General features: G+C 42.7%; 1 non-coding gene across 1 annotated transcript; it reads right to left on the bottom strand.

Moving 5' to 3' along the window:
* Positions 1-4633: 4633 nt before the first annotated feature.
* Positions 4634-4708, bottom strand: Trnap-cgg (transfer RNA proline (anticodon CGG)). The gene has a single exon. It is a non-coding gene; the product is annotated as a tRNA-Pro (tRNA).
* Positions 4709-25157: the final 20449 nt, after the last annotated feature.

The raw sequence follows: 25157 nt of genomic DNA, 5'->3' as shown, positions 1-25157 counted from the left end.
GGCGATGTGTACGGGCGAACAGACATGCAACTGTTGAGCAAGTGACCGCCCAGATGAACCAAGAGGCTACCAACGTTATCTCCTCAACGACCATTCAGCGAACGTTGCAGCAGCCGCCTGGTTCATGCATGTATGCCGACTGCTGTTCATCAACGACAGAGGCTGGAATTCCCATGTCAATATCGCAACTATACGTCCACTCAGTGGCGACATGTGTGCTTTTCAGATGAATCACGTTTTATGCTCCATCGGACAGATGGCTGTCGGAATGTGTGGCGTGAAATGTCTGATAGCAAATATCTGCATCTATTGTCGGAAGGATCCATTCTGGTGGAGGAAGCGTTATGGTCTGGGGAATGTTTTCGTCCCATTCCCTGTGTGATGTCCTCATACTGAGAGGCACAATGGGTCAACACAAGTCTGCATCTATCCTTGGGGACCACGTCCACTCCTACATGCAGTTTGTTTTTCCTCGGCACGACTGCATTTACCGGCAGGACAATACGTGTCACACAGTTCGTAGGGTGCGTGCGTGGTTCGAAGCGCACCAGAATTAGTTTAACGTACTCCCCTGGGCACCAAGCTCCCCGGATTTAAACCCAATCGAGAATCTGTGGAACCGACTCGATCGGGCTGTACGCGTCATGGATCCTCAACCGAGAAACCTGTCGCAGCTGGACACGACATTGGAGTCGGCATGGCTCCAGTGTCCTATCCGCACCTTCCAGATTCTCACTGACTCTCCGAGCAAGTCTCGCAGCGACACGCGCTGTAAATAGTGGTTATTCAGGCTTTTATCAGGTGGTCACATTAATGTGACTTGGCAGTGTGTAATAAGGCGGTTGACATAATATCGATACATCGATGTTTATCGCCATCGTATATCGATACATATCGCCTATCTTTCCCCGACCGATAAATCGATATAAGTAGGGTAATATCGAGTGCCGATATTTTTATTTTCTTTTATATTTTTTCGCAATTTGCAGTACATATTTGAAGTTATTCTTTTGAAATTGTACTAGAACAAAATTTTACTTTCACTGTGTAAAGGAGTCTTACTACTTTTTGAGCTTTCGACACGTCCAATTTTTCTTTTTGACTGTGTGAAGCAGTTATATGTCACACAAAAGAAGAAGTCCGAATGTAATTGGGGGGGGGGGGGGGCGGCAAGGTGTGAATGGAACAACAAGATTTCCGATGTGAAGAAACAGCACATTAGTTACATTAAAAAAATTTTTTTTAACGCGACTAATGTGCTATTTCTTCGCATCGTCATTCTTCAAAAACAGTTGTTGAAATTGACGAACAAAAATCTAAACGATAAGATTGGTCTTTTCGGTGGGCGGAGACGTGGGAGGGAAAATGCTGACGTAACGGGTGCTTAGCACTACCAACAGGAACTGAAACGTTAAGCTCCACCACGCAATTTTGACACAACTGCTAGGTCGCTGGTGTTAACAGAAATGGAAAAAAAAAACAGGGGAGTCGACATGAAGTGTTCCGGACAAACCCGATATGTGGCGAAACCGAGCGACGGACTCATCGGAAACCTTTTATTGTGCCACTTACATGCTGTTACCACTGTTAACGAAGTGGTTGCCGCCAGGCGTGAAGTTGCATCGTTTCCCTATCAATTCTTGCTCTGAGGGGTAGGTAGGCCGCTAGTCTGATGTAAATAATATCTGATAATAAATCAATATGCCGGTCAGAGTGGACGAGCGGTTCTAGGCGCTACAGTCTGGAACCGCGCGACCGCTACGGTCTCAGGTTCGAATCCTGCCTCCAGCATGGATGTGTGTGATGTCCTTAGGTTAGTTAGGTTTCAGTAGTCCTAAATTCTAGGGGACTGATGACCTCAGAAGTTAGGTCCCATAGTGCTCAGAGCCATTTGGACCAATAAATCAATACTTAAATTTTTTTTTTGGTCATCAGTCTACTGACTGGTTTGATGCGGCCCGCCACGAATTCCTTTCCTGTGCTAACCTCTTCATCTCAGAGTAGCACTTGCAACCTACGTCATCAATTATTTGCTTGACGTATTCCAATCTCTGCCTTCCTCTACAGTTTTTGCCCTCTACAGCTCCCTCTAGTACCATGGAAGTCATTCCCTCATGTCTTAGCAGATGTCCTATCATCCTGTCCCTTCTCCTTATCAGTGTTTTCCACATATTCCTTTCCTCTCCGATTCTGCGTAGAACCTCCTCATTCCTTACCTTATCAGTCCACCTAATTTTCAACATTCGTCTATAGCGCCACATCTCAAATGCTTCGATTCTCTTCTGTTCCGGTTTTCACACAGTCCAAGTTTCACTACCATACAATGCTGTACTCCAGACGTACATCCTCAGAAATTTCTTCCTCAAATTAAAGCCGGTATTTGATATTAGTAAACTTCTCTTGGCCAGAAATGCCTTTTTTGCCATAGCGAGTCTGCTATTGATGTCCTCCTTGCTCCGTCCGTCATTGGTTATTTTACTGCCTAGGTAGCAGAATTCCTTAACTTCATTGACTATCAATCCTGATGTTAAGTTTCTCGCTGTTCTCATTTCTACTACTTCTCATTACCTTCGTCTTTCTCCGATTTACTCTCAAACCATACTGTGTACTCATTAGACTGTTCATTCCGTTCAGCAGATCATTTAATTCTTCTTCACTTTCACTCAGGATAGCAATGTCATCAGCGAATCGTATCATTGATATCCTACTTAAATATAGAGCTCTAAAACAGGCAGTAAATCTATAATGCGATATCGATGTTATTATGGGCCGGAAGGTCGATATTTTCTCCATCGGTAAATCTGTTTATCGATACTTTTATCCATATTTCCAGTGCTTATGGTGATAGCATTTTAAATATCGATATATCGGATACCCGATATTTTTAAAAATATCAACAGCCCTAGTGTGTAACAATGACTAGTTTGCCTACGGCATTAATGGCTGACTACATGTAGCCGTACTGACGATAGTCGTACTACAATCTGGAGGTTAATGGAATTTCAGCAATAGGCAATCGAAGCTTTACAGGTGACCAAATTTGGGGAATAATTATTTTCATTTTGCTGTGGGGTGAGAGGGTGTTGCGGACTCAAATGATTACTGCTCGACGCAGCGCGGGGTAGTCGCGGGGTCGAGAGCGTATTGTCACGGTCCGCGCGGCTGCCCCCGTCGGAGGTTCGAGCCCTCCCTCTGGCATGGGTGTGTGTGTTGTCCTTAGCGTAAGTTAGCTTAAGTTAGATTCAATAGTGTGTAAGCTTAGGGACCGATGACCACGTCCCATAAGACCTTACCACAAATTTCCAAGAAAACTGCTCGAGGAAGGGCACCAGATGACGGCAGTGTAACCTATGAAATGAGTGGAAAGGAGAGGGTAAAAGCCGGTGAGAGAACGTAGCCTACTCGTTTCTTCTACCACAAGGATTCAAACCGGCTGCCTGCAAGTCGCAAATCAGCGGTTAAACATACGTTAAGAAACGCGGTTCGACTCGTCTCGGCTGCTGGAAAGGATTTTCAAATCTTAGAGATTGTGCAACGACGTTCGATGTTGAAGTCTGATACTACAGTAGGTTATTCGTACGTTTATGCCCTATGCAAGTGTTCTTTTTAGCTGTGGCGATTCCCTCTTTTTCATCCTCTCTCTCTTCTGTAGAATGCTTTCATAGAACTCAGGCTAACACTATACGGCGACTTGCAGAGTTTAGATGCACGTGTAGAGCTCATCCAGCGGTTTTCGTATAACACTTCACGTGAATGAGGGATTCATACCTTAAACAAGGCCACGGCCAGTGTATTTCTCATGTCTTTTCTAACCGACCTACAGAATAGTCTCCAACGACGCTCAGTTTAATTTTATTTTTTCCCTTGGTTCCGTGGGACGCTCTGTACCAAAGCTACTCAGTCATTGAAAAAAACCACGAAAACATAACTTTTGGATAGTACATACAGATAAGTAAAACAATACAGTTAAAAGCTCTAAACTACTGCAAGTAACTCCTGTAAAGAATAAAGGGAGTGTCCCACAAAACGGCCTTTTAACATATATTTGAAAATTTGGGATTTATCTGTTACAGTTTCCTGTTTCGCTGGAAGGCTTTTAAACTTACTGAAAATAGAACCACCAGAGTAACGCATACATCTCTGTAACAGGATTGAGGTAGTGCTGTCCAAATAAAAATCTCTCTTCTTTCCAATGTTCGCTAAATGAGCTGCAGATACTTTTCAATGAGTCCATGTTATTATCCAAAAAGTCTTCCCCCGGTAGCTGCATGGTCAGCGTGACGGACTGTCAATCCTCTGGGCCCGGATTCGATTCCCGGCTGGGTCGGGCAATTTTCTCCTCCCAGGGACTGGGTGTTGTGCTGTCCTCATCATCATCCAATCATCCCCATCGACTGCAGGTCGCTGAAGTGGCGTCAAATTGAAAGACCGGCACCCGGCGAACTGTCTGCCAGACGGGGGCCCTAGCCATTCGATTAAATTAAAAATTACCCAAAATTCTCACAAGAGAGTACGTGCCCAGAGACGACAAAGTTGAAACTCCGGCACGCTAGAATGAGCACAGAGTGTAATGTTGCTGCAGCTATACATTTAATGGAATGAAACATGAAACTTCCTGGCAGATTAAAACTGTGTGCCCGACCGAGACTCGAACTCGGGACCTTTGCCTTCCGCGGGCAAGTGCTCTACCAACTGAGCTACCGAAGCACGACTCACGCCCGGTACTCACAGCTTTACTTCTTCCAGTTCCAGAGTTCGAGTCTCGGTCGGGCACACAGTTTTAATCTGCCAGGAAGTTTCATATCAGCGCACACTCCGCTGCAGAGTGAAAATATCATTCTGGAATGAAACATGCCTTGAATGTAGATAAGGTCGTTTGTTTTGTGATCACAAAACTACCCATTAACGTACCATATATTATTTCTAAAGTATAAGCTGTAAGCGAATTACTATAAAACTGTATCTTCGGCCGCAAATACGAAAGGGAATATAAAATGCACAGACTGCATTAGTGTCATGCACTTCTGTAGTTGCTATTTATAACGGAAACCGCTGAATATCTTCGTACAAAATCGCATTTACTATCCTTTAAGTCTCTAACATCGTAAATAGGAGCTTTTCCAGTATTCTAAGTGATTAGGATAATTAATTCTCAACGTACTTTGTTATTTTATTTTCTTAACGAAGACTGACGCAAACACTTTTATCAGATTGACGTGAAATGAGCTTCGAAGGAACTAATTTTGTTCTTGCTTGTTGTTACAGCGAAATGTTTAATCCAGAATGACAACATTTATTCCCAGAAAACTTCCAGTATACATGCCGATTCAGGAATCGCATTTTCATTTTTTTCACTTCCCTTTATTTCGCATTGTAATGGCGTATGGAGCTTGCCGGCTATCTGCGACGTGCGCGGTGAAAATATATTGGATCGTCCTGTGGACCTTGCAGGCGAGTGCATAGCCTCGTCCTCGGATTATTGGCAAATTATCTCACATTTACGCAACTAGACGCAAAAATAATGTCGCAACATCTTGTCAAGGAAGCACAAAACAGAGCTCCAGACGCCTGACACAGACGGAACTAAGATCTCGTCGTCCTATGAGTCAAAACGTTGTAGGGTGCGGAGTTCAAACCAAAAGAGTTTCATATCTTTACTGCGAAATTTGTTTTGCTTGGAAATTTCCAGGATCCGTTGACAAAATACAAGTCGCTTTCTTAACTAATCGTTCTTATGTCCTTGTTGACTCATCTGAAAACATCGTGTAAAAATTGCACAAGACTGACTGAATGCGGAATTTCAAGTGGCTTTGTTGGGTCCAAGCCCTTCGTTACTATGCCTGCAATATGCTGTTTAATGAACCCTTTAATACAAGAATATTTGTTTCAGTCCGTACTTCCACTGTTGCGAAAGACTTACAGAAAATTAGAATCGCGGGAATTACAGCGACGTCATACATTGCGAAGTTTTTTAGGCATTTTTCTTTCTAAAATCCAAGAGTCGTCATGCGGAGCAACATAAGTACTACATATTTGTCTTTGTTTCTCATACGTGACAGCCGAATTATAAACTAGACTGTGAACTAATTTGGAATATTATAAATCCATTTTCAAGTCATAACACATGAATTTATCACAATAGCAAGCAGACTGTGTGAGTACAAGGAGTTGTATTGCTCAACGTAATGGATTCCCCAGTGCTGAATTTTGACGTATTACGCTTGCAATACATCTAGTTGTTTTTACTTGAAAATTGATATGTACCATCCAAAACTGTAACAGAAATAAAGTAAAAAATATTTAGTATGTACAGGTCGCTGACTTTACACTTACAAAGATGGTGAACTTGCGTGAAATTACTGTCGAAAGGGAAGCACAAATAGCGGCAACCTCAATTTTACAGATATATCGAACACATGAGGAAACATTTCCACGTGGAGCCACAACTATTTGTAGCGTTAAACCGAAACTAAGAAACCTACTTTAAACTACAAATGTCCAAATTTCTACTCTGCTTACCTCTAAAATACTGACACATCAATGTGCAAACTAAAAATGGAACAAAAATTACTTTACATTTCTCTGACAAATTTATATTTTCCTACCAATGTAAATAAACTGATCAATAGACAGTTTCCATATCGCAAACTTTTCTGAACTCATTAAAGTAATATTTTCGTCTGAGTGTCATTTTTAGGTTTAATACTTCCACTGGACACAGCTTTCGCTTCATTTAATCCTTATTCAATTTACTTCACCGTGTGAAGCTTGTTTTCCTCTGTTTTTTCGACCTCACCAAACAATGAAGTTCCAGATGGACTCTATGGCTCTGTGGCACTGGGTTCAGAACACAACACAACACACTCATGCAATTTTGTCATATGATGACATGTTGGAGACCGTGGCTGTTTTTGAAGACAAATGTTGATGGTGTTATGACAGCAACCAGCCACAAATTTACTTTGAGTTCCTTTATTCAGGAATATACAAACTCAAATGTGATACATGCCCAAAATTCTACATTGGACAGACAGGCAGAAGTTTTGAAATTAGATACAAAGAACATATTGACGCTCTAAGACTTGGTAACTTGAACAAATCAGCATTTGCAGCCCATATTGCTGAAGAAAACCATTCAGTGGGAATCATTGAGGACGACTTAAAGATTTTGCATCTAACAGAAAAAGGAGCCACTATGAATATATTAGAAGAATTAGAAATACACACACACACAAACAGCACCCCAGACTATATCCTTAACGAACAAACAGAGTTGGCTAACACCCCTTTCCTGAAAAATTTCCAAAAATTACTTTCCAGCCTCCAAAGCAAATAATATTAATACACCTATCTGCAGATCAACTAGAAAATTTATATGTTACTATAATTCTCATGCTGCCAAATGTAATAAAATAATATACTATTTTACCTATACAGTTCTACATATATATATATATAAAACTTTATAATTAAATTAGCAATAACAGATATATATATTTAAAAATAATAATAATAATAATAAGTTCAATCTCTCTGTACTAATGTAATAGACATTACAGTTTTGTAAAAGAATATATGATCCAGTTTTGTAAAAGAATATATGATCCTTTCCAAACATAGGACATCATTGTCAAATGTTACGATATATCATAGCATCTGTGACACCCATATGTTTGTAAACTCTTTGTATGTACCAAAACATGTGGTGCGTGGTTGGAATGATCTCAGCGACAAATCTAAAGTGTACAGTGAGAACTATTACGTGTGCAACAACGAGGATGCAGTGGAAATGCATTTACATCGATTGGATGAACGTTATGGAAACAATCACTCGAAACCGACGTTTCACGCAAGTCACATACAACGAAAATCTGCAACGCAACCATCTGTGTGTGGCGTGTTTGTAATTATGTTTTATTTACATTTTAGGACAATTAATCTATAAAAACACACCAAATGTCAGAAAGAAATCTTGTAAACTGTCTGATGATGAATCGCAACGATTCGAAACCGGTAACGGTTTCCTTTGAATAAAGGAACTCAAAGTAAATTTGTGGCTGGTTGCTGTCATAACACCATCAACAACACACTCAGACATAAATGCACTACAATGCCCGCTCTGTTTGCCTTAAAAAACATTGCTAGCAAGAATTTAAATTTTCAGTAACGTATCTTATTCAGTAACAATCTGTGTAAACTTTGAGGAAACTTTTTTTGAAAGTTAAAATATGCAACGTTTAGCGAAAATTAACCGTATATTCCGTTGCCGCCTCAGATAAAGATGATACAAAATGTATTTTCCTTACTTGGTTTCTGAAAGTGAGTATAAAATGCTTATCTTTCAAACATGTGAAAAAGACAACCAGTAAGCTACAATTAAGCTCTTATGCGGTCCTCTGTAGAACAGACAGGTCTGATAATTTCATGTGGATCACTCAGCCTAATGGACAAGACGAAAAAGTCTAACCCACGAAGGAGTTAGGAAAATAGAGGCCGGCCGCGGTGTTCTAGTGGTTCTAGGCGCGCAGTCCGGACCCGCGGGACTGCTACGGTCGCAGGTTCGAATCCTGCCTCGGGCATGGATGTGTGTGATGTCCTTAGGTTGGTTAGGTTTAATTAGTTCTAAGTTCTAGGCGACTGATGACCTCAGAAGTTAAGTCGCATAGTGCTCAGAGCCATTTGAACCATCTGAAAATAGAGTTGGCGTTCCACCTTACGAAGAACACCAACAATAAGAAAGCAATATCAGTTAAAGCTCTGAGTGCCCACGCGCTTCCGAATACTTGGCACTGACAACAATGAAAACAAAGAAACTGTGAAAAACTCTAAGAAAAATTCTTGGTCTTAGTTAAAGTCGACAATATATATACACTGAACAGCCATGAACTATGCCATATATGTGATAGAATATCAGACACGTAAGAAATCCTGAGATCAATTTCTTCGGGCGTATTTTGTAAATGTACGAGTCTAGATTCGGTTTTTACCGGTTGAATAAGTCCAACAGAAATGGCAACTCATATGGAAAATGTTTCTTTTAAATCAGTTTCAGGCAAAGCCCATTTCATCGGATACAGTTATGTGACATAATGTTGGAGGCAGAGCATTTGACTGACTTTACTGCAAAACATGAAGCACAATGTACTGTATAAAAACAAACTATATGAAGATAAGCGAATAGTTATATTAAATAACTAGTTTGTAAAGTAAATTAGTCTGACTGCACCATTACAATAAAAGACATACATGTTTAACATAAAATCTGGATGCATACGGATATACGGGGTGTTACAAAAAGGTACGGCCAAACTTTCAGGAAACATTCCTCTCACACAAAGAAAGAAAATATGTTATGTGGACATGTGTCCGGAAACGCTTACTTTCCATGTTAGAGCTCATTTTATTACTTCTCTTCAAATCACATTGATCATGGAATGGAAACACACAGCAACAGAACGTACCAGCGTGACTTCAAACACTTTGTTACAGGAAATGTTCAAAATGTCCTCCGTTAGCGAGGATACATGCATCCACCCTCCGTCGCATGGAATCCCTGATGCGCTGATGCAGCCCTGGAGAATGGCGTATTGTATCACAGCCGTCCACAATACGAGCACGAAGAGTCTCTGCATTTGGTACCGAGGTTGCGTAGACAAGAGCTTTCAACTGCCCCTATAAATGAAAGTCAAGAGGGTTGAGGTCAGGAGAGCGTGGAGGCCATGGAATTGGTCCGCCTCTACCAACCCATCGGTCACCGAATCTGTTGTTGAGAAGCCTACGAACACTTCGACTGAAATGTGCAGGAGCTCCATCGTGCATGAACCACATGTTGTGTCGTACTTGTAAAGGCACATGTTCTAGCAGCACAGGTAGAGTATCCCGTATGAAATCATGATAACGTGCTCCATTGAGCGTAGGTGGAAGAACGAAACTAAAATGAGCTCTAACATGGAAGTTAAGCATTTGTGTGTGAGGAATGTTTCCTGAAAGCTTGGCTGTACCTTTTTTGTAACACCCTGTGTAGGCATGGAAGTATCCATTATGAATCATATGGAAAGTTTGTCAAATTTTAAATTCCCCTTTTACAAACATAGATGCAGTACAAATACATGTGGCAGTATACCAGTAGTGTGGTAAAAACTGAAATTGTTCCAATCTTTGCTGCAGATACCTTATTTTTGTCCTCCAGAGTAGTGTAACTGTCGTGTAAAATTTGAGCTTAATGAAATTATGTTTGGAGGTCGCTCATGTCCTTTTTTTTTATTTCAGGCGAATGAATAATTGAATATGGCTACTACTGCTACTAGTCTGAGATCTTCTTTCGCAAACTGGCTCCTTGGAAAGCAAGTACCTCAGTTGTCAACAGCAAGATTTCTCGTATATTATACATACTCAGAAGTGTCCAATTTCATCACTTAAGAGTAGCACAAGACACTCCCAGATAGTTATAAATTGACTTGTGAAACTGCAGTTTCAATACGCAAGCGTGTAAGGATTATAACGCAGCGAATATATTCGTATGTTAGGAAACTATCTAAGCTGTATCTAAACGTAAAGAAAAACGGAAATAGATAGGCAAAAGTTGAAATAATGAAAAAAAATATTCAAAAATGATCTGTATAATTTATTTGATAATTCTACGAAAAATGCATAGGAAGAGGACAAGCAATTTGTTAAAAAGCAAAGAGAATATATCTCTCCTTCTAGTTTGACAAGAGCTGATATGATGGTAGCACCAAAAGAAACCAATAAGAGGGAGTGAGAAGAAAATTATAGAATAAAACGAGTTCGGTATGAAGAAGAACTGAACTTTACCATGAAACGAACTGCAATCATCTCTTTTTCCACTTCTTCATCATCATATTCATGACTACTGAAACTGATGACAAAGAAGAATATCGATCATCCAAATCATGAAGTACACTTTCAACATCATCTGCTGTGGATATTCCCTCCATAGCACCAAATAAATGTACATGTTAACACATCCGAGTCACCTAAAGTTCCAGATCGTGGGACAGTATTTGTAGCTGGAGTCATTGCACAGACGCTAGGTCATAATGTTTCTGATTTAACTATCTCTAGACGTTCGATCAGGTGGTCGAGAAGGAAAACAAGGCAGGCAGTTGTAGAATAGGAAGAGAAAGGTAATAATTTGTATAGTACTCTTCTTTTACACTGGTATGGCAAAATGCTTCCAGATATCAGTGATCGAAAGAAAAAAGTTTGACCGAATTGCTGTCTTTGTTACTGGAAATGGACAAGAGAAGCTTCTAGGAGTTAAAAGAAAGAAAAAAAGAGGAACTGGCGAATCTGAGGCTCAGGCCTGAATAAATTTAATTAAAGAGTGGACTCTGATGTTAAAAATCAAAGGACTTGTGTTCGATACCACAGCTAGTGACACGGGGCTTCATAAAGGCTCGTGTACAAATATCCGCGACACTTTCAGTACATAGTTGGACTGAATTGCTTGCTGTCATCATGCTCTCGAAATTGTACTATCAAACGTATTTTCCTGTATTTTTGGTACTTCTACAAGTCCAGAAACAACACTGTTGAAACATTTTCAACAAAAATGATCTTCAATTAATAACTCTAATTATTCTACAGCACCAGACGAATTATTCAAGGATCCAGTAATGAAAAAATTGCGGCATGAAATGCTGGATACTTGCCAATTTCTCTACATTCCAACAACCAAGAGATGATTATAAAGTTTTCTTAGAATTATCCTCACTGTTCCTTGGTGGTGTAAGGCGTACTAATGAGTCATTTCGAGCCCCTGGTCCATCGCATCATCCTCGATTGGTGCCCAAAGGTATTTGTGCATTGAAAATATTTCTTTTGCAATCACAGTGCGAACTAACACAACAATAAGTCCAGAAGATAACTGACTTGGCTTTATTTGTCAGTCTTGTTTATATCAGGGTGTGGAATGAAGTGCGTATTAGCATCAGAACTCCTTGCAATGATATCAGACTAATTACCTTCCTCAAGAATTATCCCAACAAAACTGTAGCTAATAAAGCATATAAGGCTCTTTGTGGTCATCTTTGGTTTCTCTCTGAGCACTTGGTTGGCCTAGCCTTCTTTGAAACGGAGACAAAGAAAAACATGGTTAGTAACTTGCAACGCCCACGAATATCTGGTACTCCTCGTCGACTCAAGATAATTAATCAACTGGAAGAGTTGAATGACCTGAAATTAGAGAATCTTATCATAGAAGAGGTCACTTGTTTTTTCGACGTGTTGATTGAAGGAGGAAGAATCAAATCAACATCTTTCCTACAGTTATCTCCTACAGAATGGCCAGATCATCCAGATTTCAAAGAACTTTGTCACCGCTGCTCTCAGTTGAAAGTAGTAAATGACTCATCAGAATGTGTTATCGGCCAGATCCAAAAGTACAATGAAACATTCACGAAGGATGAGAAGCAGAAACAGTTTCTTCTTCAAATTGTATCCAAAATCGAAAAGAGCATCCTACTTCTTCAAAAGCTGCTCACATTCATCAAGAGAATGACTTTTTTCCTTATAATATAACACTTGCATGCCCTTGAGAGAGCTCTGAATGTATTTTCTGATAACAGCTTTTTTGTGTTACTTTTGTACACAAATGCACAATATGAGCCTTGTGGAGCTATGAAATCTGGAACTACAGTTTTTTGTACCACTTTAATATACCAGTTCATGGAACTAAGACTTAAGGCAAGAGAAAACAATGTTTGAGTTTCAAAATATTGTGCAGTGTCATTGATATACCAGATTTTATTAATACATGTACTATATCCTCTTCGGTAAGACAGGAATCACAGTTTGGGGAGGGTATTAATTTTAACAACTTTCTCGTTTTATTAGTATTCATGTGACCTGCTTTTAGTCTATTGATTATAACGATTCCTTTTCTCGTGAGTGCCGAACAGAGAAGCAAATGTGGCGTGAAACACAGTTTATTAAAATCAAGAAAGATTTGCAAGATAGTGGTCATGACGCAAAGGTAGATTTATGAAAAAAGAAGACTGTCATATTTTGATCACACACAGTAAGTGAATAGACAACCTACTGCGCCTCTTGTTCTACAAATACTGAATTTGGTTCTAACAGCGTTTCTACAGTTATATGCGTTAGAGCGTCTACAGCACTAACGGCTGATTGCATGTATCTGTACTGACGACAACCCTACTACAAACCGCAGACTAATGAAACTTCAGCAGGTGACCAAATTCGAGGATTAATTATTTGCATTTCGCTTCAGGATTAGAGGGTGTTGCGGACTGGAGGGGTTACTGCTCTACGAAGGGCACCTTCATGGCGGCTGTGTAACCCCTGGACCCGGAGTCAGCTAGTTTAGTTCAACAGGCAAGTCAACTGGGAGTGTTGGCACAGCGGCGATAATGTTATCGAGAACTTCGGGAAAGCTGCCCCACACACTGCGCGTGCCGGGGCACTTGAGCTTACATAAGACGTCGAGAAAAGTAATAAAACGTTGCTTGCAGCCTAGATTCAACAGAAGAAGACATAACTATGATTATAACCCAAACAAATTTTGATACATATTTTTCTCTTTAATAGAAAAATGGAAAAATGATAAGATCTGAACAGCACAGATCGAGAAGAACTGAGAAAAATAATATGACTGTGAGTCACAGAGCGCAAGTCTTGCAACAGAGCAGATCCACATTCCCGAGAGCAAGAAAGTATTGTCTCTGCCTGGCTGTGAAATACCTTGTGTTTTAGGTTGAGTTATTATAATACGTATTCCCCTTGTGAGTCAATGCTCTTAGTCCAACTTCTTTCCAGTTAGTAGATTCATACTAGTGAAATGAAGTTCTGGGAGGTGAGAAGAAACATCTTTCTCCAGCCTAAAATTTCTGTGGGCGATGAAATAAATGGTACTGAGATGGTGCCAAATCTGGTCTAGGTTGTGTGCTGCACTCATTTCACAAATCCTTTCTCTCCGCATTACCATTGGCAAAGCAACTTTGTGAGCAGATGCCGTGTCCAGATGCATTAAGATTTTTGTTCTTCTTTACGTATCCAATTTTCTTGTCAAGTATTTTTTGCAACCAGATGATCCATAAGTTCTGTGCAGTGTTCAACAGTCATTGTTTTAACTTTAGATAGCTAATCAATAAGATAAATGTCTTTCGAATTCCTGGAAACACTGACCATAATCTTCATGGCAGATGATACCGACTTCGAGACCTCTAGTGTAATGCCACCGGTTTCCACTCACGGACCTGATTACTTTATCATTTCTTGTGTGAAGTGGTGAATTCACGTCTCTCTCACAGTAGCAAGTCGGGGCATAAAATCAGGTTCATTATTTTTAAAACGGTCCATACTTTTCTGGGAAATTCGGTATCGTGTATATGTTCGATCAGCACTTCACAAATTCATCATCCATCATTCATAAAGTTTTCTCACAATTAAGCGTTCGTATAAAATGTAACGAAAATTTTTCTGCTGATGTGCTGCATAAATCTTTAGTCGTTAATTATCTACTACCGTGTCGTTCCATTTTATAGCTGTTCTCATCTTTGGGAACATCATTCATGCGAATCCTCTTCAGTAGAGCTACGTCCATGCTAGAATCCAGCCACCTGTTGAAAATTAAGGAGATTTCCGGTCTATCCATTGAAACGAAACACACACATCAAGTATACTTACAAAAAATTTTGAACTAAACTATTCCTAAGTTAAAATTAACATTTGACTTTTGTTATTCAGAAGTTTACAGCAACGGCAGTTTGCAGCAACGTCATGAAAGTTAAATTTCGTTGATATAAACCAGATCTCTGTATGAGAACAATAAACTTTCATCTTGTTCCTGTAATTACTGCCTCCCTGTGCAACATTATTTACATATGATGAGTAAAACTAACCACATTATTTAAGAAGCAAATGCACTATGAAAGAACGTGGCAAAATGTTATACTAAGTCTAGTAGAAAGAAACGCTTTGCCAGTTACATGTAGCTTATTTCTCGTAGTTTGAATGTTACGCGAATTACAACATTTATGCTAGATACCTAGGTTACAAGTGCATTTGTCACTTATTTCAAAGTGTCATGTATTTCCAAGCAAATTAAAAGTTCAACAGAACGGTAGACAAAAATGTTCTTCATTTTTTTACAACTTAAAGAGTTTGCTCACACATTCCGACAACTGATTAATGTCTCAGTATGGGGTGTGACCACCAATGGCAGCAATACAGGCCTGACAGCGACGGGGCATGCTGTGAATATCAGTGTCATGTTGAGGCAGAAAGGCAATTCTTCCTGTCTTCCTGCAGAGCTGCTCGCAAGTCTTGGAGATTGATTGGTAGTTGCAACCCGCGTCCCTAGTGCATCCTAGACGTGCTCTATGGGATTGAAATCGGAAGAGCGTGCAGGCGCCGTCACCCGTGCAGTGTCTTCCGTCTCCAAGGAAACATCAACCACCTGTGCACCACGAGGTCGAGCATTATCGTCCACCAGTATGAAGTCTGGACCCACAGCACCTCGCAACAACCTCATACAAGGTCCCAAGATCTCGTCACAATACCTGATATCAGTTAAACCTTGCCGATTGACCCGTACAGTTTCAAGAACTAGTGGTCAATACAATCCCTGCCTACACCATTAGGGGTCCTCCTCGATACTGGTTTCTTTTCTCAATGTTTGGATCCTGAAATCGTGTTCCGCGTTCCCTCCAGATGCGAATCCGTCGAGAATCATCTCCGTACCAAATCAGGATTGATCTGAGAAAATAACATTGGCCCACTGTTCGACCGTCCACGTGGCATGTCGATGACGTCACTGTAGACGTTTCCTCTTGTGAAGACACGGCAGAGGTACACATACAGCAGCTCTCCGATAGTAAAGGCCACTCTGTCGAAGCTATCTGTACACCGTTTGCCTTGACACAACTCGTCCAGTGAATGCTGCGAGACCAGATGCCAGTTGCCGTGCAGTAATAAGGGGGTACCGTCCTGCCTTTACGATTAAATATAGGTCTTCTCTTTCTGATGTCACACGTGGTCGGCCGTGCCCTTGTCTTCGGGATACGGTCTCGGTCTCTATAACCTGTCGTCACAACCGAGAAACAAGAGAACGATTCACATTAAGCTAGCGGGACACATCAGTTTGTGACTGTCCTGCTTCCATTCTTACTAGGCCCTCCACTGCAGAGAATCTGGTAGACGTCTTCTCTGTGCCATGCTACACCCTCTGTGACTGTATACACAGCGACTGTAGATATAGGACTACCCAGAAAGCACCACGCCGTTTGATAGGTGCCGTGATAGCGTCGTTGGCGTGGTTGTCCGTTGCCCTGAATGCCATGTTCTGTGCAGAACGTGATCTTACGGACATCTGTTGACCGTTTGTATGATTATAAAAAATGGCTCTGAGCACTATGGGACTCAACTTCTGATGTCATTAGTCCCCTAGAACTTAGAACTACTTAAACCTAACTAACCTAAGGACATCACACACATCCATGCCCGAGGCAGGATTCGAACCTGCGACCGTAGCAGTCGCGCGGTTCCGGACTGAAGCGCCTAGAACCGCTCGGCCACTTCGGCCGGCGTTTGTATGATTATATCGTGAATGAGACACAGGACGGGGAAATAACAGTTTGTTGCTCTAATTTTGGATATGAGTGTATATGTGTACACAGGATGGCTGTGTTTTAAGTAGTGGGGATGGCTACCAGCAATCTGTAATGTGCCTACTGTGGTGTCACCGCCAGACACCACACTTGCTAGGTGGTAGCTTTAAATCGGCCGCGGTCCATTAGTACATGTCGGACCCGCATGTCGCCACTGTCAGTAATTGCAGACCGAGCGCCACCACACGGCAGGTCTAGAGAGACTGACTAGCACTCGCCCCAGTTGTACAGCCGACTTTGCTAGCGACTACACTGACGAAGCCTTTCTCTCATTTGCCGAGAGACAGTTAGAATAGCCTTCAGCTAAGTCCATGGCTACGACATAGCAAGCCGCCATTAACCATTACTAGAGAGAGTCTCACTTGTATCATCCAGAATGCTGTATACAAATGATGGATTAAAGTTAAGTATTCCAGCAGCTACGTACTTTTCTTTATAGCATTCATTACGTATCCTGTTTCAGACCTACCGCCCACCTGCGTGAGTTGACGCGTGCATTTCGGCCTCCTCTATAAATTAGTGTACGTTGTGTTGGCTAATCTGCCGACACAACACCTACAATTATCGTTGAGGCCTGCATCCACATTGCTGTCACCCGATGATCTGCATAGTGGTGACAAAAGTCGTGGGATACCCCCTGCTATCTTACTGGACATCCTTTTGCCCGACGCCATGCAGCAGATCGTCGCGGCATGGACACAACAAGTCGTTGGGAGTCCCCTGCAGAAATACTGAGCCATGCTGCGTCTACAGCGTCCATAATTTCGGAAGTGTTGCCGGTGCAGGGTGTTGTGCACCAACCGACCTCTCGCTTATATCCCATAAATGTTCGATAGGATCCATGTTAGGCGGTCTGGGTGGCCAAATCATTCGCTCGAGTTGTCCAGAATGTTCTTAAAACCAATCGCGAACAACTACGGCCGGGTGACATGACGCATTGTCATCCATAAAAATTCCATCGTAGTTTGGGAAGGCTGCAAATGGTCTCCAAGTAGCCTATGATAACCATTTCCAGACAATGATCGGATCGGCTGGACCAGAGGACCCAGTCCATTCCATGTAAACACAACCCACACCATTATAGAGCACCACCATCTTGCAAAGTGCCTTGTTGACAACGTGGGTCCATGACTTCGTCGGGTCTGCGCCACCCTCGAACCCTACATCAGTTCTTGTTGTTGTTGTGGTCTTCAGTCCCGAGACTGGTTTGATGCAGCTCTCCATGCTACTCTATCCTGTGCAAGCTTCTTCATCTCCCAGTACCTACTGCAGCCTACATCCTACATCCTTCTGAAGCTGCTTAGTGTATTCATCTCTTGGTTGTTGTTGTGCTCTTCAGTCCTGAGACTGGTTTGATGCAGCTCTCCATGCTACTCTATCCTGTGCAAGTTTCTTCATCTCCCAGTACCTACTGCAGCCTACATCCTTGTGAATCTGCTTAGTGTATTCATTTCTTGGTCTCCCTCTACTTTTACCCTCCACGCTGCCCTCCAGTACTAAATTGGTGATCCCTTGATGCCTCAGAACATGTCCTACCAACCGATCCCTTCTTCTAGTCAAGTTGTGCCACAAACTCCTCTTCTCCCCAATTCTATTCAATACCTCCTAATTAGTTATGTGACCTACCCATCTAATCTTTAGCATTCTTCTATAGCACCACATTTCAAAACCTTCTATTCTCTTCTTGTCCAAACTATTTATCGTCCATGTCTCGCTTCCATACATGGCTACACTCCATACAAATACTTTCAGAAACGTCTTCCTGACACTTAAATCTATACTCGATGTTAACAAATTTCTCTTCTTCAGAAACGCTTTCCTTGCCATTGCCAGTCTACATTTTATGTCCTCTCTACTTCGACCATCATCAGTTATTTTGCTCCCCAAATAGCAAAACTCCTTTACTACTTAAAGTGTCTCATTTCCTAATCCAATTCCCTCAGCATCACCCGACTTAATTCGACTACATTCCATTATCCTCGTTTTGCTTTTGTTGATGTTCATCCTATACCCTTCTTTCAAGACACTGTCCATTCCGTTCAACTGCTCTTCCAAGTCCTTTGCCGTCTCTGACAGAATAACAATGTCATCGGCGAACCTCAAAGTTTTTATTTCTTCTCCATGGATTTTAATACCTACACCGAACTTTTCTTTTGTTTCCTTTACTGCTTGCTCAATCTACAGATTGAATAGCATCGGGGAGAGGCTACAACCCTGTCTCACTCCCTTCCCAACCACTGCTTCCCTTTCATGTCCCTCGAGTCTTATAACTGCCATCTGCTTTCTGTACAAATTGTAAATATCCTTTCGCTCCCTGTATTTTACCCCTGCCACCTTCACAATTTGAAAGAGCGCATTCCAGCCAACATTGTCAACATCATTTCTTACCAACCGAAATTGGCGCTCATATAACCAAGCCATAGTTTTCCAGTCGTGTAGGGTCCAGCCGATATAGTCACGAGACCAGGAGGGGCGCTGTAGCCGATATCGTGCTGTTCGAAAAGTCACTCTCGTCAGTGGTCTGCCATAGCATATTAACGCCAAATTTCGCAGCACTGTCCTAACGGATACGCGAGTCCCACGTCCCACAATGATTTCTGCTGTTATTTCATGCAGTGTTGCTTGTCTCTTAGCACTGACAACCCTATGCGAACGGCGCTGCTCTCGTTCATTAAGTGAAGGCCACTGCGTTGCGCGTGGTGAGAGGTAATGCCCGAAATGTGATATTCTCGGCACACTCTTGATATTGTAGGTCTCGGAATATTGACTTCCCTAACGATTTCCGAAATGGAATGTCCCATGTATCTAGCTCCAACTACCGTTTCTTGTTCGAAGTCTGCTAATTCCAATCGTGCGACTATAATCACGTCGGACGGTTTTTCACATGAACCACCTGAGTACACATGACAGCTCCGGCGAGGCACTGCCCTTTTATAGCTTGTGTACGCGATACTACCGCCATCTGTATATGTGCATATCGCTATCCCATGTCTTTCACTCACCTCAGGGTATAAAGACTGAGAAGCATATTCTGAAGAAGAAATACACAATAACAATGCTGAAGGTTGGATTGTTCGTGGGTGGGAGTTCTATTACGAGTCAGACAGGTTGAGAATCAGATGTTTCGCATGAAGATTTTCATTTTGTCACTTATCCGGTGATTATTGAATGTAAGGGCTCCGTCAGTCTCTACTTTCAGTTGTTTCAGAGAATTTTAATGATGTGGTCTGATTCCTACTGCAATAATTTAAAAGATATCTTAGAGAAGCTATCAGATTTAGAGAAAACGCCCTCTTCAATGATTATAATCCAACTAACGATCTCAATCGATGAAGTAACAGAGAATTTCTTGGGTAACAGCAGGACTGCTGTCACAACATTTCAAACTGGAAATAACCTGATGGTGATAAAAATTGTAGGAAGGGTAGCATGTAACGAAATTTTACTTACTATAGGATTACAGTGTAAGTGGAAGATTGTGCGAGTATTGGAACTTTAATAGTGGCAATTAGTTATTTACAACTTATAAGAAATAGATACAAGTTTCGAACTTTTAATAGTCTTCACAGTAGTCACCAGAATTGTGTACAACCCGTTGCCAGCGATGTGGAAGTCGTAGGATACCCCTTAGCAGCACCTGTTGTGTTGACAGTTCCAAAAAAATGGCTCTGAGCACTATGGGACTTAACTTCTGAGGTCATCAGTACCCTAGAACTTAGAATTACTAAACGTAAATAACCTAAGGACATCACACACATCCATGCCCGAGGAAGGATTAGAACCTGCGATCGTTGCGGTCGCGCAGTTCCAGACTGAAGCGCCTAGAACCGCTCGGTCACAACGGCCGGCCCTTCAGTTTCAATTTGAAGTCGCAAGGGCTTAAGTTCTGGGGTGCGGTGCGTGGTACAGTACTTTCCAACCTCTGCGATCGGACAAATCATTCACAAATTGCGCCTTATGCGTCCGGGCACTATCCTTCTAAACGATGGGCGGGTCCTGCAGAAAGTGTCAGTGCTTCTTTCTATTAGCTGTTCAATTTTGTAACACTGCCTATGACCTTCTCAGAGAAAGAGGCGGCGACACTTTCTGCAGAAGCCGCCAATCATTTTGCAGCACAATTCTCGGGCGCCTATGGCGCAAATTGAGACTGATTTGTCGATCGATGGGGCTGAGAAGTGCTGTACCACCCACCACGTTCCCCGAACTTAAGCCCTTTTAAATTTAACTTGATTCATAAATTGCAGGAAGTACTTCGTGGTATTCGCTTCGGAACTGTTACAGAGATTCGTTGGGTAATACACTGCTCCACTCGAACTGCAAGGACTATTCGGAAAATAACGTCCGATCGATCGCGAAATGGACACAACAGTGAAAATAAAAAAAATATTTATTTACAACAGTTTCATATACTTTCCAGATTCTTCTTTTCATAGTCTCCACTACGACTTAGACATTTGTCGTAACGTTGTACCAACTTTTCAATACCCTCGTCATAGAAGGCAGCCGCCTGTGCTTCCCGCCACTTCTTTATGCTGTTCTGCAGTTCATTGACTGTGCCAAAATGTTGTCTTCATAGCCAGCGGTTCATGTGAATAGAGATGAACATCAGAGGGAGCCAAGTCCGGGCTTTATGGTAGGTGGTGAAACACTTCCCATTGAAAACGCTGGAGGGGACGTCCTCATTGCCCCTGAAGTGTGCAGCTGAGGATTGTCACGAAGAAGGAAATGCATGACAGTTATGTAATGTGGGGTTGCATGAAATCAGGCGAAACCTCTCAGCGGCCACGCATACTTGGCGGGATATACTATTGTTCTAGGCATCTTTACGAGTTCACTGTGCTCTCAGAACTGAAAAGAGAGACGTGACGCGATTGACGGGCATACTAAAGACACTGCCCAACACATGTGAGCAGGAGATTTGTGTTTAACGTTCATTCGACAACGAGGTCATTAGAGATGGAGCACAAGCTAGGATTAGGGAAGGATGGAGAAGGAAAGCGGCGTTGCCCTTTTGAAGGAACTATTAAAGCATTTGCCTAAAGCGATTTAGGTTCAAATGGTTCAAATGGCTCTGAGCAATATGGGACTTAACATCTATGGTCATCAGTCCCCTAGAACTTAGAACTACTTAAACCTAACTAACCTAAGGGCAGCACACAACACCCAGTCATCACGAGGCAGAGAAAATCTCTGACTCCGCCGGGAATCGAACCCGGGAACCCGGGCGTGGGAAGCAAGAACGCTACCGCACGCCACGAGCTGCGGACAAAGCGATTTAGCGAAATCACAGAAAACCTAAATCTGGATAACGGGATGCAAATTTGAAACCTTGTGCCCCATAATGTGAGTACAGTGTGCTAACCACAGCGCTACCCCACTTGGTCCCAACACATCTGTGCAAAGCTTCATCGTGTTTTCACTGCCATTTCCATTTCGAGATCTGTCGGACCTCACTTTCCGAATAGCCCTCGTATTACCAAAACTGGTGCTGCTAAAGGTATTCTACGACTACCACATCGCTTGCAATGGGCTGTACACCATGCTGCCGACTACTTTCAAGGGCACTAAGTCTTTGAGGTGTGTATCTATTTTGTAAAATTTGTAAATAAATAGTTACCACTATTGAAGTTCCAACCACTGTATTATTAAATTTGTAGATGGATTGTGTGTGTAAAGGATGCTAAATTTAGGACTCAGAGATGCCTCCTCTGGCAGCAATAATGGCTCTATCGTATCTGTACTTCGAGTCGAACTGATCTTGGATGACAGATATCAGTACATCAGTCCATGGTACTTCAGCTCTGTACAACAGTTCATCAAACCTAGTGTCGACCAAGTGGTGGAGTGCCAGTCTCCCAGCAACCCATGACCATTTGTTTCCAATGGATGAGATACGTGAAGAACGTGACGACCATGCCAACAGTCGCACACTCTCTGTATCATGGTAGGTCAGGGCAACATGACTAACATGTAGTCTTATATTATCTTGTTGAAAGATAACGCCACGGAGACCCCGAAGACAGTGGTCAGCCTCTGACATTAACACATCAGAAATGCAAGGCGTCCCAGAAGCGTTGCGACGAACTGCAAGGGGTTGCAGAAGGTGTCTTGAGAAATAAATCGGTGATAGGAACCGTGTCTAGAAACGTCATCAAAGGATGCTACAAAGCGTCGAAGTTATAGACGCCGACGCCTGCCATTGCAAGCCGTCGCTTGCTTTAATCATAAATACACTCCTGGAAATGGAAAAAAGAACACATTGACACCGGTGTGTCAGACCCACCATACTTGCTCCGGACACTGCGAGAGGGCTGTACAAGCAATGATCACACGCACGGCACAGCGGATACACCAGGAACCGCGGTGTTGGCCGTCGAATGTCGCTAGCTGCGCAATATTTGTGCACCGCCGCCGTCAGTGTCAGCCAGTTTGCCGTGGCATACGGAGCTCCATCGCAGTCTTTAACACTGGTAGCATGCCGCGACAGCGTGGACGTGAAACGTATGTGCAGTTGACGGACTTTGAGCGAGGGCGTATAGTGGGCATGCGGGAGGCCGGGTGGACGTACCGCCGAATTGCTCAACACGTGGGGCGTGAGGTCTCCACAGTACATCGATGTTGTCGCCAGTGGTCGGCGGAAGGTGCACGTGCCCGTCGACCTGGAACCGGACCGCAGCGACGCACGGATGCACGCCAAGACCGTAGGATCCTACGCAGTGCCGTAGGTGACCGCACCGCCACTTCCCAGCAAATTAGGGACACTGTTGCTCCTGGGGTATCGGCGAGGACCATTCGCAACCGTCTCCATGAAGCTGGGCTACGGTCCCGCACACCGTTAGGCCGTCTTCCGCTCACGCCCCAACATCGTGCAGCCCGCCTTCAGTGGTGTCGCAACAGGCGTGAATGGAGGGACGAATGGAGACGTGTCGTCTTCAGCGATGAGAGTCGCTTCTGCCTTGGTGCCAATGATGGTCGTATGCGTGTTTGGTGCCGTGCAGGTGAGCGCCACAATCAGGACTGCATACGACCGAGGCACACAGGGCTAACACCCGGCATCATGGTGTGGGGAGCGATCTCCTACACTGGCCGTACACCAGTGGTGATCGTCGAGGGGACACTGAATAGTGCACGGTACATCCAAACCGTCATCGAACCCATCGTTCTACCATTCCTAGACCGGCAAGGGAACTTGCTGTTCCAACAGGACAATGCACGTCCGCATGTATCCCGTGCCACCCAACGTGCTCTAGAAGGTGTAAGTCAACTACCCTGGTCAGCAAGATCTCCGGATGTGTCCCCCATTGAGCATGTTTGGGACTGGATGAAGCGTCGTCTCACGCGGTCTGCACGTCCAGCACGAACGCTGGTCCAACTGAGGCGCCAGGTGGAAATGGCATGGCAAGCCGTTCCACAGGACTACATCCAGCATCTCTACGATCGTCTCCATGGGAGAATAACAGCCTGCATTGCTGCTAAAGGTGGATATACACTGTACAAGTGCCGACATTGTGCATGCTCTGTTGCCTGTGTCTATGTGCCTGTGGTTCTGTCAGTGTGATCATGTGATGTATCTGACCCCAGGAATGTGTCAATAAAGTTTCCCCTTCCTGGGACAATGAATTCACGGTGTTCTTATTTCAATTTCCAGGAGTGTATATGTCTAGGTGTGCTAAATGTTATAATCATTACATAAAAAGTATTATCTTATCAATAACCTTCAAATGATGAGCTACACCTTTAATTTTTATATATGAAATTAGTGAATTTACTAATGGCACTTTCGTTGTCTACGCCGGCGGTCACTTTCAGAACTCAATTTAATAATCAACTTGATTAATTTAATAAGATTGAACCTTAAACTGCTGGTGGACCCACATACCACCACAATAAAATAAAAATAGTAAATTTCGAGGCAGTATGAATGAGAACAGTAGCGTGTTTAAGTTTACAAAATAATGACAAGTTTTATTAATCCTTTCATAACTACAGCAAGCTGATAGCTCTTACACAGAATATGACAAACATATATCAGAAAAGGGATGGTGTTTGATTGGCAAAGCATTCATTGGGGTGGAAGCTATACAAATTCTCCCCTGAATTAATCCCTTTTACAATGGAATCTGACTTTGTATATATGAATCCACTGTGAGACCCAACTCCATTCAGATGGAATCAACTACAGCCAAGAATATCAGAAACTATGGTTCACCTGAGAACAGGGAGCTGCGTCCGCATCTCGTGGTCGTGCGGTAGCGTTCTCGCTTCCCACGCCCTGGTTCCCAGGTTCGATTCCCGGCGGGGTCAGGGATTTTCTCTGCCTCGTGATGACTGGGTGTTGTGTGCTGTCCTTAGGTTAGTTAGGTTTAAGTAGTTCTAAGTTCTAGGGGACTGATGACCATAGATGTTGAGTCCCATAGTGCTCAGAGCCATTTGAACCATTTTTGAACCAGGGAGCTATCAGTACATCAGTCCATGGTACATGAGCTTTGTACAACAGTTCATCGA

This window comes from Schistocerca cancellata, chromosome 4, assembly GCF_023864275.1.
Source record: "Schistocerca cancellata isolate TAMUIC-IGC-003103 chromosome 4, iqSchCanc2.1, whole genome shotgun sequence".
Classification (NCBI taxonomy): domain Eukaryota; kingdom Metazoa; phylum Arthropoda; class Insecta; order Orthoptera; family Acrididae; genus Schistocerca; species Schistocerca cancellata.
The sequence above is the reverse complement of the archived record's forward strand: the minus strand, read 5'-3'. Positions and strand labels throughout refer to the sequence as shown.